Below are 15,016 nucleotides of genomic sequence, written 5' to 3'. Positions count from 1 at the left end.
AATTATGACCTTTCACAGCTCGCAGACTCATGAAAATATCCAACACCCCCAACACCTCCAGCACCATCACTGGCTTCATCCTCCTGGGCTTCCCTTGCCCCAGGGAGGGGCAGATTCTCCTCTTTGTGCTCTTCTCTGCTGTCTACCTCCTGACCCTCATGGGCAACGGTTCGATCATCTGTGCTGTGTGCTGGGATCAGAGACTCCACACCCCCATGGACATCCTGCTGGCCAACTTCTCCTTCCTGGAGATCTGGTATGTCACCTCCACTGTCCCCAACATGTTGGCCAACTTCCTTTCTGACAACAAGCTCATCTCCTTCTCTGGGTGCTTTCTCCAGTTCTACTTTTTCTTCTCCTTGGGTTCTACAGAATGTTTTTTCTTGGCTATTATGGCATTTGATCGATACCTTGCCATCTGCTGGCCTCTACACTACCCCACTCTCATGACTGGACGTCTCTGCACCAATCCTGTGATCAGCTACTGGGCACTTGGTTTCCTCTAGTTCCCAGTCCCCATCATCATCATCTCCCAAATGTCCTTCTGTGGGTCCAGGATCATTGACCACTTCCTGTGTGACCCAGGTCCTCTTCTAGCACTCACCTGTGCTAGAACCTCAGTAATGGAATTTTTTGGGCAGTCATAAGTTCTCTCCTCTTATTTATTCCTTTCCTCTGCATCATGGGGTCCTATGCTCTGGTCTTGAGAGCTGTATTAAAGTCCCTTCAGCAGCTGGACAAGGGAAGCTTTCTCTACCTGTGGGTCTCATCTGGCTGTGGTCTCACTCTTCTATGGCTCAGTGATGGTCAGGTATCTGAGCCCAACATCTGGGCATGATGCTGGAATACAGAAGCTTGTGACTCTGTTTTATTCAGTGGGAACCCCACTCATTCATCCTGTGATCTATAGTCTGAGGAACAAAGATATAAAATATGCCCTGCAGAAATTTCTGGAAATACAAAAATAAGAAACTTGGTCAAAAAACAAAAGGGGAAATCTTTGGGCAACTGGGCTATCTTTATACTTTTCCAGGTTAAAAAATCTTAAGTAAATAGTGAGTACCAACTCAATGTACATGAGTTGAGTAAACTCCAGGAGTTGGTGATATACAGGGAGGCCTGGCATGCTGCAGTCCATGGGGTTGCAAAGAGTAGGACATGACTGAGTGACTGAACTGAACACTTTGAGAACTGTTCATCTTATTGTTGAACCTATTCATCATGGCTATTCGTACTTTTCCCAAAATTTTAGGAGAAAGGACTCAGAGACTTTATCCAACTCCCTCATTGTGCAGATCAAGAAAGTGAAGAATGGAAAATTTGAGTGATTTGCTCTGGTAATAACTTTAAAATGTTTAGAAAAATCTTTATACTTCTCATTCTACTCATAAAGAGAGAAATACATAATAAACTATAAGAAAATATTGAAGGGTTTGGCATTCTGGTGTACAACCATCAAATATTCTTTCATTTAAAAGGGGAAAGCATGCATTACTGATAAAAGTCTAAACTGGTGCAACTTCTACTTAGGCCATTGCAAACAATTTCAGAAAATTTAAAATTCACATATCCATTATCCCAGCAATTGTACTCACTCTTAGATACACAATCTACACATATAATCATACATATGTGAAAAATGCATTTTTAGAACCCACTCAAATGCCCATTTATTGAGACATATTTCAATATGTATGACATTCATGCAATGGAATATGATGTAGCATTTCTTAAATGGGAGAATTTTAGATATACAGATATGGAACTACCTCCAACTTATATTTGTTATTAAGTGAATAAATGATGCATAGTATGTAAGTTGTCATTTATTGATGAGATTATAAATTTGTCCTTGTGGTTTAAAAAAAGGAATATCTTTCATAGGATAAATAAGAAACCTAACCATAGTTGCATTTGGCAACAGGATGTCTTGAAGAAGGAAGAAAGACTTATTTTCACTCTTTGGTATCTTTGAAACAAAATTTTATAGATAATAACGATAGCTCTACTGGTAAGTTTTCTGAGAACTGGAGCCTAAGAAACAGTCGCCCACAATTCCTGGGTTTCTTGGGGAATCTATGGCAAGGCACAGGCTGTTTCCAATGCAAACAAAGGAGCCGGGATCCAAAAACCCACAAACATCATTTCATTCAGACTTCTTGGTTCTGGAGAGAAAATATGGGAAATTATTTTGTTCTTTGAAGATGTTTTCCAATTTCAAAATTGGGAAAGGAGTACATCAAGGCTGTATATTGTCACCCTGCTTATATAACTTATGTGCAGAGTACATCATGCAAAATGCCAGGCTGGATGAAGCACAAGCTGAAATCAAGATTGCAGGGAGAAATATCAATAACCTCAGATATGAAGATGACACCACCCTTATGGCAGTAAGCTAAGAAGAACTAAAGAACCTCTTGATCAAAGTGAAAGACAGCAGTGAAAAAGATTACTTAAAACTCAACATTCAGCAGAACAGGCCTTCACATAGTTAGATCTTTTCAGAAAATGGTTTTATGAGTTCCAATTCTTGCATCTTCTTATACCTAGAAAAACACTGACATCATTAATGGTGAAATCTGCTTTGGCTATTAAAAAAATTTTTTTTTTACAATTAAAAGTCAAAATAGAGTAGCTATGGTTCAGACACCCTGGGAAATAACTATTTCCCAGATATCCTGAAAAATTATATTATGGGTGTGATTTCAGATTAGACGCTGTGACCTAATGTAGGTCACATTAGAACTTAATGCTCCTGTAATGCATTTTTGCTTCTGTACTTTGCTTGCTGCTCGTAAAACCAAAGTTACTCCATTTTAAGATAAGGTTGTTTTTAAGTCAAGATTCCTAAAATTGTTTTTGAAAAAAAAGAAAAAGAAAAAAAAAAAACCTCAACATTCAAAAAAAGAAGATCATGGCATCTGGTCCCATCACTTCATGGGAAATAGATGGGGAAACAATGGAAATTGTGACAGACTATTTTGGGGGACTCCAAAATCACTGCAGATGGTGCAGCCATGAAATTAAAAGACACTTGCTCCTTGTAAGAAAAGCTATGACAAACCTAAACAGCATATTAGAAAGCAGAGACATTACTTCACCAACAAAGGTCCATCTAGTCAAGGCTATGGTTTTCCTAGTTGTCATGTATGGAAGTGAGAGTTGGACCATAAGGAAGGCTGAGCCAAAAAGAATTGATTCTTTTGAACTGTGGTGTTGGAGAAGACTCTTGAGAGTCCCTTGGACTGCAAGGAGATCCAACCATTCAATTCAAAAGGAAATCACTCCTGAATATTCATTGGAAGGACTGATGCTGCAGCTGAAGCTCCAATACTTTGGCCACCTGATGCGAAGAACTAACTCATTTAAAAAGACCCTGATGCTGGGAAAGATGGAAGGCGGGAGGAGAAGGGGATGACAGAGGATGAGATGGTTGGGTGGCATCACTGACTCAATGGACATGAGGCTGAGCAAGCTCCGGGAGATGCTGATGGACAGGAAATCTGGGCATGCTGCAGTCCGTGGGGTCGCAGAGTCAGACACAACTGAGCAACTGAACAAGAGCTGAAGATGTGCGGGAGGAAGTAAAGTTTGTTAAAGTGTTTGTTAAAGTGTTCACCTAGTCCCACCAGGTGGCTCTAATGGTAAAGAGCCCGCCTGCCAATGTAGGAGACCTGGGAGACCTGGGTTCAATCCCTGGGTGTGGAAGATCCTCTGGAGGAGGGCATGGCAACTCACTCCAGTATTCTTGCCTGGAGAATCCCATGGACAAAGGAGCCTGTCCCTGGTGGGTACAGTTCACAGGGTCGCAAAGAGTCGGACACAACTGAAACGACTTAGCATGCATGTAAAGTGTTAATTGGTCTAGTTTCAGGGCTATTACATTTGCATTCCTTATTGTTCGCTAATTCATTAAAAGCATTTAGTGAATACTTGTAATACATCAAGTATATATCTAGGAAATAAATCAGATAAGTCAGTAAGTCACATTTCAGTCCCTCAAGGAGTTGACAGTGTAGGATGAGAAAAGATTAAAACTGTGAGACGTGCTATGACCAAAAGAGAGATTAGTTGTTACAGGAGTCAACTGGGGAACAGTATATGCAAACAATGGAAAGGTAAGTGGTGAGATAGCAGGAGAATGAAGTATTTCACACAGATAACTATAGCTCATGGACTACAGGGTAAAGGTAAAGATCAGGTGTGTCCCTGATAGACATTCATAGAAAGGGTCTCTGAATCTCTTAAAGAAAACCTGTCTCATGGTTTACAGTTTACTGCTACTACAAGCAAAAGAAATCTGACTGCATTACATGACAAAATAATTATTTTATCATATAAAATATGATATAATAATGGTATATTATATGGTTTCCCTGAGGGTAGGAAGCAAGGAAGCTGAAAATTGCTTCAGCTCTTTGCACAGCAGCTTACATTCAACATTTTATGTCAAATGCATTTGTAACATAGTAATTGTTTGATAATAAATATCCTAATTCTCTTTCTTATTTACATAATACTTGTTTATTTTAAACATTTTTAATGTATTTTTTAACTGAAGGATAATTTCTTTACAGAATTTTCTTGTTTTCTGTCAAACCTCAACATGAATCAGTCATAGGTATACATATATCCTCTCCCCTTTGAAACTCCCTCCCATCTCCTGCCCCATCTCACCCCTCTAGGTTGACACAGAGCCCCTGTTTGAGTTTCCTGAGTCATTCAGAAAATTCCCATTGGCTATTTATTTTACTTACGGTAATGTAAGTTTCCATGTTACTCTTTCCATGCATCTCACCCTCTCCTCCCCTCTCCCCATGTTCATAAGCCTATTCTCTATGTCTGTTTCTCTACTGCTGCCCTGTAAACAAATTCTTCAGTACCATTTTTTAGATTCTGTATATATGTGTTCAGTTCTCTTTATGGCTCACTTCAGTCTGCATCATAGGTTCTAAGTTCATCCACCTCATCAGAACTGACACATTTGAGTTCCTTTTTATGGCTGAGTAATATTCCATTGTATATATGTACCACAACTTCATCCATTCAACTGTCAGTGGACATCTAGGCTGTTTCCATGTTCTAGCTATCATAAATAGTGCTGCAATGAGCAGCACTGTTTACTACATATGGGATACATGTGTCTTTTCAATTTTGGTTTCCTTAGGGTATATGCCTAGGAGTAGGGTTGCTGGGTCATACGGTGGTTTCATTTCTAGTTTTTAGAGGAATCTCCATACTGTCTTCCACAGTGGTGGTATCAGTTTAAATTCCCACCAACAGTGCAAGAGCATTCCCTTTTCTCCACATCCTCTCCAGCACTTATAGCATTTTAAACATTTTTTAAATAGTAAAGTATAAATATATTTCAGTCACCTCAATTCCACTGTCCAGGGTTCCATATCATTACATTTTAGTTATTCATCTCTTTAGATGTATTTATGTGCATATGTATAATATAGACAGAGTGTAAAATTTACATTAATGCATATGATTTACATACATATGATTGTAAACATACACACATATAATTTTACATATATGATCACAACAGACAAGCTGTCTCTCAGAACGCCATCTTCATTTTTTCTTAATTTTTAAAAATTAATTAATTTATTTTTATTGGAGGCTAATTACAATATTGTAAAGGTTTTTGCCATATATTGACATGGGTCAGCCATGGGTGTACATGTACATGATCTTTTCCTCTCTTGTTACCTTTATTCTTTCCCTACTTCTGTCCACAATTACCTCACAACTAAATAATCAATATGAATAATCTAATGTGTATCCTCCCATATTAATCTTAATGCACATGCAATTGTATGCTTATACACACAATCACATGACTCTTTGTGACCCCCATGGACTGTAGCTTGCCAGGCTCCTCTGTCCATGGGGATTCTCCTGGCAAGAATACTGGAGTGGGTTGCCATGCCCTCCTCCAGGGTATCTTCCCAATCCAGGGATCCAACCCAGGTCTGCCACATTGCGTGCAGGTTCTTTACCATCTGAGCCACCAGGGAAGCCCTTATTCTAAACTACATATACCTTTATTTTTATAAGATAGATTTCTAAGAATGTATTGATATTTTTGGATCAAAGATCAGTACACTTAATATTTAGATATTGTTAGATTGCTTTCACTCAAGGATATGCACAATCACGTTTCCACTATAAGTACCCATTCACCCTTAGGAGCTAATAAAATTACTTTAAATTTTGGCAGTTTGGTGGGTTAAAAGAGACAGTCCACTTCTTTTACTAGTGATAGTTGAGCATTTTTTCCCTTATGTCATTGGCCAGTGGATTTTCTCTACTTTTTGCTTGTTAACATCTTTATCCATTTTTAATTTTTCATATTTTGCTCAAAAAATATTTTACTTATTTTAGATATTAACACTTTACCTGTCAAATGCATTGCAAATATTTTTCTCTACCATTTCATTTTGTGCTTATAGTATCTTTACTAAAATTTTATTACACATACTGAATATTTTTCCTTGTACTAATAACTAGAGATTTATAAAGAATAAAAATAAGTCAGTTTGGATTGTCAAAAGAGGTTATTTTCCCATACAACAGAAAAAAGTGGCGTTAGCTACAAGGCTATCCAAAGACAATTCATGAGCTCTGATTAATTCTCATTCCATAAAGATCTGTAAGATCCAGATTATTGTTGAGTAGGTTAGAGATTACAGGGTTTGAGACTGATTTCACTACAGAATATACCAATATCATGATGTGATTATTTTCTGCATTTTAACTGAACTCCTAGAAGTAGAACTCAAGGAATGAAATAGTAATTTATGACTGGAATGAGGGTACAGGACAGAACATCGGTGGGTCCATGTCACAAAGAAAGTGATAAATAATGTTAGGGAGAAATGAAAACTAAGCACATAAGGACATGAATGAGCAATCACAAGAATACTGGAATACGCAGAGCCACCCATGCTGGGATAGTGCAGCAGATGTTCAGGAACGAGTCATTAGCATAGAAAGAGAGAGCCAGTACCACTCAGTTGTGTGTAAGGAAATGAAGCAGAAGTGAGAAAAGAAGCCAGAGAAGGACAGAGTGTTGGACTGAATATTGATAAATATGTTGTGAACTGTGCAGGCAACACACAAGAATGCAGTCATTGCCCCAACAACTCATTGACTCAGGCTCAAAGAGCAATGGACCCAAACACCCATGATCTAGATTTGAATTCCAGTTTTGTCTTTTACTGGCTGTGCATTGTCAGAAAGTGATTAAAATCCTCTGAGCCTCAGCCCCCTCTATGTAAAAGGTAAAATTAAACCTAACATTTCTAAAATCCACAAGCTGTTCTAATTACTGTTAAATCCTAAACAATCAGCATTTATTTTTATAAAGATTATTCTCTATTTTTGCTTAGGGAGGGAATGAAGGAGAAGTTACACCAGAGGGGTTTATGGGCAGTCTTTAACTCAAAATTCAACAAATCTAAAAAGAGAGTGTTTTACTTATTAAGCTCATTTACTCATTAAACTTATTTACTTATTAAGTTTATTTATAAATGAACTTCCTTTTAATCATTGGATGGAGATAAAGTGATAAACAAAAGATAGGACTATCAACAGGCAATCCAAAGCTTCCTCAAATAATTAAAACTACAAGTACCATACGATCCAAGAACCCCTCTTCTGACTACTTATCCAAAGAAATTGCAATCAATACCTTGAAAAGACATCTGCACTACCGTGTTCATTGTAGCTCTATTCTCAATAGCTAAGATATGAAAACAACTTAAATGTCCATCAACAGATGTATGCATAAAGAAAATATGTATAAATATATATTATGTATGTATGTTTGGAAGAAGGAAGGCTTCCCTGGTAGCTCAGCTGGTAAATAATCCACCTGCAATGCAGAAGACCCCGGTTCCATTCCTGGATCGGGAAGATCCCCTGCAGAAGGTATAAGCTACCCACTTCAGTATTCTTGGGCTGCCCTGGTGGCTCACACAGTAAAGAATCTGCCTGCAATGAGGGAGACCTGGATTCGATCCTTGGATTGGGAAGATCCCCTGGGGGAGAGCATGGCAACCCTCTCCAGTATTCTGTCTTGGAGAATCCCCATGGACAGAGGAGCCTGATGGGCTACAGTCCATGGGGTCGCAAAGATTAGGATACTGAGCAACTAAGCACACAGCATGGGAAGTGGAAGTGAAAGTCTCTCAGTCGTGTCCAACTCTTTGCCACATCATGGATCATACAGTTCATGAAATTTTCCAGGCCAAAATACTAGAGTGGGTAGCCTTTCCCTTCTCCAGGGGATCTTCCCAACCCAGGGATTGAACCCAGGTCTCCCACATTGCAGGCAGATTCCTTACCAGTTGAGCCACAAGGGAAAGCCCACAGAGCATGGAAGAAGGCACAAAAAGAGGGGAGAAAGTGAGGCAGTGAGGAAAAAGAGAAAGAGGGACAGGGAGGGAGGAAGAGAACAAGAGGGGGAAGGAGGGAAACAGGGAAAGGGAAAGGGAAGGGGAAAGGGGAAAAAATAATGAAGAAAACGAGGAAAAGATTTACTCAAACTAACCATGTGGGTGTGTGTGCTCAGCAGTGTCCAACTCTTTGCAACCCCATGGAGTATAGCCCGCCAGGCTCCTCCAACCAACCATAATGGGATTTAAAACCAGAAAATGATGATGGGTAACCTGACACCAGACAGGAGTATGAAAAAAATAGTGGTATCATTCTGTAATTGTTTATAGTATTGAATTAACCAGTGGTACAGACATTCTAGGAAAATGGTCTATAAAAGCATGACTTGAAAGCTCTTCAGAAACCAAATGGCTTGGCTACAGAATGAATTAATCTCTACTGCACCTGCTCTACAAGAAAATGGTTCTATACTTCAGACATCCGCCACTGAGTCATACAGCAATCTTTTGGGCTCTCTAAGAGAAGAGGCAACAGCATTATGCTCACAGGGGTGTGTTAATCAAGCTGTGTCTTCAGTGGAATACTATCTTCTGAAACTTCTCTTATAAGAAAGCTTATTGCTAATAACCAATTAAGAGAAAAAAATCAGTGACCTGTCACATGAATCCATTATTGCTTTACCTGGAAAATCTACGTGCATGCTCCATCTTCCACAGTAAAAAGGCCTGACTGCAGATCGGTGGTGTTTTGATGATAGTACTCTTCTTTTTTTAGATTAATTTTAGGATCTAATTTTTTTAATTGAGGCAAAATTCTTTTAACTTATAATCAGCCATCTTAAAATATACAATTTAGTGGCATTTAGTGCATTCACAGTATGGTGCAGTCACCACTCTTCTGTAATTTCAAAGCTTGTTCATAACCCCAGAATAACACCTTATATCCGTTACAGTAAGTCCCTTCCCATTCTCACCCCCCTACATTACCTGGCAGCCACTAATCTGCTCCCTGTCTCTATGGCTTTGCCTACTCTGGACGGCCCATATGAAGAAATCATACAACATGTGACTTTCTGTGACTGCCTTCCTTTACTAAGCATAAAGTTCTCAAAGTCGCCCAAGTTGTAGCGTATTTCAGTACATCATTTCTTTTTGTGACTGAGTTAAACATTTTTTTATAATGATTAATCTGTTTGATGATAGTACTCTTAAAGGAACCATTATAACACATAGCACCCACCGGACAATATCAATATTTAAGCTGTTAAAAAGCTTAATGGAAAAAAATTTTAATTTGTGAAACTGGATACAAACTTGATTATCTAAAAGTGTCACAAATGGTGGCTAGACCAAATATACCAGCCCCTATGTCTTTCTTGGTCTCCCCAAAAATAAATCCTGAGACAAAGATTCAAATGCAGAGTTCATTTAGGTAATGAAGGCAAGACTGATAGAGAAAAGCCAAATAAGGAAGAGAAGTCTTCCAACAAAGGGTAAATAGTCAAAGCAACTCCCATTGGGAGCAAATGCAGCTAATCCCTCTGGAGGATCCCAAGGTAGGCAATTAGACATTCCAGACTTATCCAAATATTTTGCTAAAGGACCTGGGATATTGAAACTCCAATTTCAATCTGTCCATAGTTGAGGGTTTCAGGAGGTGTGGAGGTCATTAACTTCCAGCCTGGAAGAAAGAAAAATGGGCAGCCAAAGCAGGTTTCCCAGTTATGAAAAAACTCTCAGGAAAACAAATGCAGAAGCTTGCAGTTGCACTGAAGTGGAAAGGGAGGAGAAAATACAAAGGGAATATGGACTGGCAACCGATGAGTTCTGTTACAATGCACTAATACCACCTTCAAGAATTCTGTGAGAAAATATTTTGAGCTGGGGGAAACAATGACAGGAGAGACTACAAAAAAAGAAAAGGAAAGAAGGAAAGCAAAGAGAACATTTCATAAGTTATCTCCCTTCTGCATGATTAAGTTAATCTCCTGGGATCCTCACTCCACAGGGCTGAACTCTCCCACTGGTAGTCATCCATTCACAGTGTTTTTGTTTGCATTTCAGAGGGTAAAATTATTCACCCCACCGAAATATACAATATTCCACTGTGTGTCTAAGCAATTCAATCCAACTGTGACACAAGGACTTCTGCAAGAAATAGTGGGGAAATGATTAAAAATATAAAATATGGACCTACTCTTTAGCACAGGAAACTCTGCTCAATATTATGTGGCAGCCTGGATGGGAAGGGACTTTGGGGAAGTATGGATAGGGGTAGATGCATAGCTTGATTTCTTTGCTGCCCATCTGAAACCATCACAACATTTTTAATCAGTTATACTTCAATATAATAAAAAAGTTATAAATATATATATATTTTAACTTTAACAACAAGGGTAACAATAGTTACAGCTGAATTGCAACGGTCCTTGTTTGCCAATTTCAAATCTCATGTTGTAAACAGAGGGAAACATCAAAGCGGTTCAAACAAGGAAGTTAAATGACCTGATAAGTCATTGACATGAAACTCCTTCACAAATGGGACAGAGGGACAAGAAATGGGTTTTGCTAAAATACCTGTACCTTTGTCAAGATCAGAAAATCTTAGATTCAACTCCCTGATGCAACCCTGAGTAGAGCTAAGGAATGTTCTGCTCTGGCTTCTCTTGGACCTAAGTTAACCATCAAGACACCTGCTTGAGACCAGTTTGAGACTCACAGGGCTCAACCACAAATGAGAAAGGGTAGATCTATAATACAAACAGGGAGGTCCTGGAAGGGGATTGATTCTTGGAGTAACTGCACAGCCCTCTATGACTGAAGTCATATCATACCTCCAACCCATCTCTTCCGTCAGGAGAATCAGAGAAGACTTTGTTCCCAAAACCCATAATTGACAGCACTCACTAGAGGCCCACTGCCTATTGGACGTGAGGCAGCTTCTCTTGGCCGCCGGCCCTGGCTTCAGGCGTGGGGTAGCTCCTAACGGCCGCGCCTCTTTGCGGCGCAGACGCGAGAGACGCCGGCCCCGCCCCGGCAGGGCAGACGCGGGAGACGCCGGCCCCGCCCCGGCGGCGCAGACGCCGGAGACGCCGGCCCCGCCCCGGCGGCGCAGACGCCGGAGACGCCGGCCCCCCCCCACTCCGGCGGCGCAGACGCGGGAGACGCCGGCCCCGCCCCGGCGGCGCAGACGCGGGAGACGCCCGGCCCCGCCCCGGCGGCGCAGACGCGGGAGACGCCCGGCCCCGCCCCGGCGGCGCAGACGCGGGAGACGCCCGGCCCCGCCCCGGCGGCGCAGACGCGGGAGACGCCCGGCCCGGCGGTGCAGACGTGAGAGAGCTGCCCCACATTCAAGAGGCGGTGGCTGCGCAACCACAGGAGGGCCAGAGGAGCTACTCCACGTTCAAGGTCAGGAGGGGCGGCCTTGAGGAGATACCCCTCATCCAAGGGAAGGTGCAGCGGCTGCGCTTTCTTGGAGCAGTTGTGAAGAGATATCCCACGCCCAAGGTAAGAGAAACCCAAATAAGATGGTAGGTATTACAAGGGGGCATCAGAGGGCTGCTGCTGCTGCTAAGTCACTTTAGTCGTGTCCGACTCTGTGTGACCCCATAGACGGCAGCTCACCAGGCTCCCCCGTCCCTGGGATTCTCCAGGCAAGAACACTGGAGTCGGTTGCCATTTCCTTCTCCAATAAGTGAAAAGTGAAAGTGAAGTCGATTAGCCATGTCTGACTCGTAGCGACCCCATGGACTGCAGCCTACCAGGCTCCTCCGTCCATGGGATTTTCCAGGCAAGAGTACTGGAGTGGCTTGCCATTGCCTTCTCCCCATCAGAGGGCAGACACACTGAAATCATAACCATAGGAAACTAGTCAATCTGATCACGTGGATGTGGTCCACTGGAGAAGGGAATGGCAAACCACTTCAGGATGCTTGCCTTGAGAACCCCATGAACAGTATCAAAGGGCAAAATGATAGGATACTGAATGAGGAATTCCCCAGGTCGGTAGGTGCCCAGTATGCTACTGGAGATCGGTGGAGAAATAACTCTGGAAGGAGTAAAGGGATGGAGCAAAAGCAATACCCAGTTGTGGATGTGACCAGTGATAGAAGCAAGGTCTGGTGCTGTAAAGAGCAATAATGCATAGGAACCTGGGATGTTTGGTCCATGAATCAAGGCAAAGTGGAAGTGGTCAAACAGGAGATGGCAAGAGTGAACATAGACATTCTAGGAATCAGTGAATTAAAATGGACTGGAATGGGTGAATTTAACTCAGATGACCATTATATCTACTACTGTGGGCAGGAATCCCTTAGAAGAAATGGAGTAGCCATCATAGCCAACAAGAGAGTCTGAAATGCAGTACTTGGATGCAGTCTTAAAAACGACAGAATGATTTCTGTTCGTTTCCAAGGCAAACCATTCAATATTACAGTAATCAGGCCTATGCCCCAACCAGTAACACTGAAGAAGCCAAAGTTGAATGGTTCTATGAAGACCTACAAGACCTTTTAGAACTAATACCCAAAAAAGATGTCCTTTTCATTATAGGGGACTGGAATGCAAAATTAGGAAGGCAAGAAACACCTGGAGTAACAGGCAAATTTGGAGCATGGAATGAAGCAGGGAAAAGGCTAATAGAGTTTTGTCAAGAGAATGCACTGGTCATAGCAAACACCCTCTTCCAACAACACAAGAGAAGACTCTACACATGGACATCACCAGATGGTCAACACCGAAATCAGATTGATTATATTCTTGGCAACCAAAGATGGAGAAGCTCTATACAGTTAGCAAAAACAAGACCAGGAGCTGACTGTGGCTCAGATCATGAAATCCTTATTGCCAAATTCAGACTTAATTTGAAAGTAGGGAAAACCACTAGACCATTCAGATATGACCTAAATCAAATCCCTTATGATTATACAGTGGAAGTGAGAAATAGATTTAAGGGACTAGATCTGATAGATAGAGTGCCAGATGAACTCTGGACGGAGGTTCATGACATTGTACAGGAGACAGGGACCAAGACCATCCCCATGGAAAAGAAATGCAAAACGGCAAAATGGCTGTCTGAGGAGGACTTACAAATAGCTGTGTAAAGAAGAGAAGAGAAAACCAAAGGAGAAAAGGAAACATATAGGCATCTGAATGCAGAGTTCCAAAGAATAGCAAAGAGAGATAAGAAAGCCTTCCTCAGTGATCAGTGCAAAGAAATAGAGGAAAACAACAGAATAGGAAAAACAAGAGATCTCTTCAAGAAAATTAGAGATTCCAAGGGAACATTTCATGCAAAGATGGGCTCAATAAAAGACAGAAATGGTATGGACCTAACAGAAGCAGAAGATATTAAGAAGAGGTGGCAGGAATACACAGAAGAACTGTACAAAAAAGATCTTCACGACCAAGATAGTCACGATAACGTGATCACTGACCTAGAGTCAGACATCTTGGAATGTGAAGTCAAGTGGGCCTTAGAAAGCATCACTACGAACAAAGCTAGTGGTGGTGATGGAATTCCACTTGAGCTATTTCAAATCTTGAAAGATGATGCTGTGAAAGTGCTGCACTCAATATGCCAGCAAATTTGGAAAACTCAGCAGTGGCCACAGGACTGGAAAAGGTCAGTCTTCATTCCAATCCCAAAGAATGCTCAAACTATCGCACAATTGCACTCATCTCACACGCTAGTAAAGTCATGCTCAAAATTCTCCAAGCCAGGCTTCAGCAATATGTGAACCGTGAACTCCCAGATGTTCAAGCAGGTTTTAGAAAAGGCAGAGGCACCAGAGATCAAATTGCCAACATCCTCTGGATCATGGAGAAAGCAAGAGAGTTCCAGAAAAACATCTATTTCTGCTTCATTGACTATGCCAAAGCCTTTGACTGTGTGGATCACAATAAACTGTGGAAAATTCTGAAAGAGGTGGGAATACCAGACCACCTGACCTGCCTCTTGAGAAACCTGTATGCAGGTCAGGAAGCAGCAGTCAGAACTGTATATGGAACAACAGACTGGTTCCAAATAGGAAAAGGAGTACGTCAAGGTTGTATATTGTCACCTTGCTTATTTAACTTATATGCAGAGTACATCATGATGAACACTGGGCTGGAAGTACCACAAGCTGGAATCAAGATTGCCGGGAGAAATATCAATAACCTCAGATATGCAGATGATACTACCCTTATGGCAGAATTTGAAGAGGAACTCAAAAGCCTCTTGATGAAAGTGAAAGAGGAGAGTGAAAAGGTTGGCATGAAGATCAACATTCAGAAAACAAAGATCATGGCCTCTGGTCCCATCGCTTCATGGGAAATAGATGGAAAAACAGTGGAAACAGTGTCAGACTTTATTTTTTTGGGCTCCAAAATCACTGCAGATGCTGATTGCAGCCATGAAATTAAAAGACGCTTGCTCCTTGGAAGGAAAGTTATGACCAACTTTGATAATATATTAAAAAGCAGAGACCTTACTTTGCCAACAAAGGTCTATCTGGTCAAGGCTATGGTTTTTCTCGTGGTCATGTTTGGATGTGAGAGTTGGACTGTGAAGAAAGCTGATCGCCGAAGAATTGATGCTTTTGAACTGTGGTGTTGGAGAAGACTCT

At 41.2% G+C, this 15,016-nt stretch overlaps 1 protein-coding gene across 1 annotated transcript in view; it reads left to right on the top strand.

The window, feature by feature from the left end:
- LOC129542141 (olfactory receptor 11G2-like) overlaps window positions 1-1,585 on the top strand; it is a 30,789-nt gene extending 29,204 nt beyond the window's left edge. The window contains exons 3-4 of the transcript XR_016038336.1: window positions 19-256; window positions 1,253-1,585. The gene's annotated coding sequence lies outside the window, so the exon portion shown is untranslated. The remainder of the gene's footprint in view (window positions 1-18; window positions 257-1,252) is intronic.
- Window positions 1,586-15,016: the final 13,431 nt, after the last annotated feature.

This window comes from Moschus berezovskii, chromosome 9 (assembly GCF_049115385.1).
Source record: "Moschus berezovskii isolate FMDL1 chromosome 9, NW_MosBer_1.0, whole genome shotgun sequence".
Lineage (NCBI taxonomy): Eukaryota > Metazoa > Chordata > Mammalia > Artiodactyla > Moschidae > Moschus > Moschus berezovskii.
Note: the sequence above shows the minus strand (reverse complement) of the source record. Positions and strands in the feature narration are given on the sequence as shown.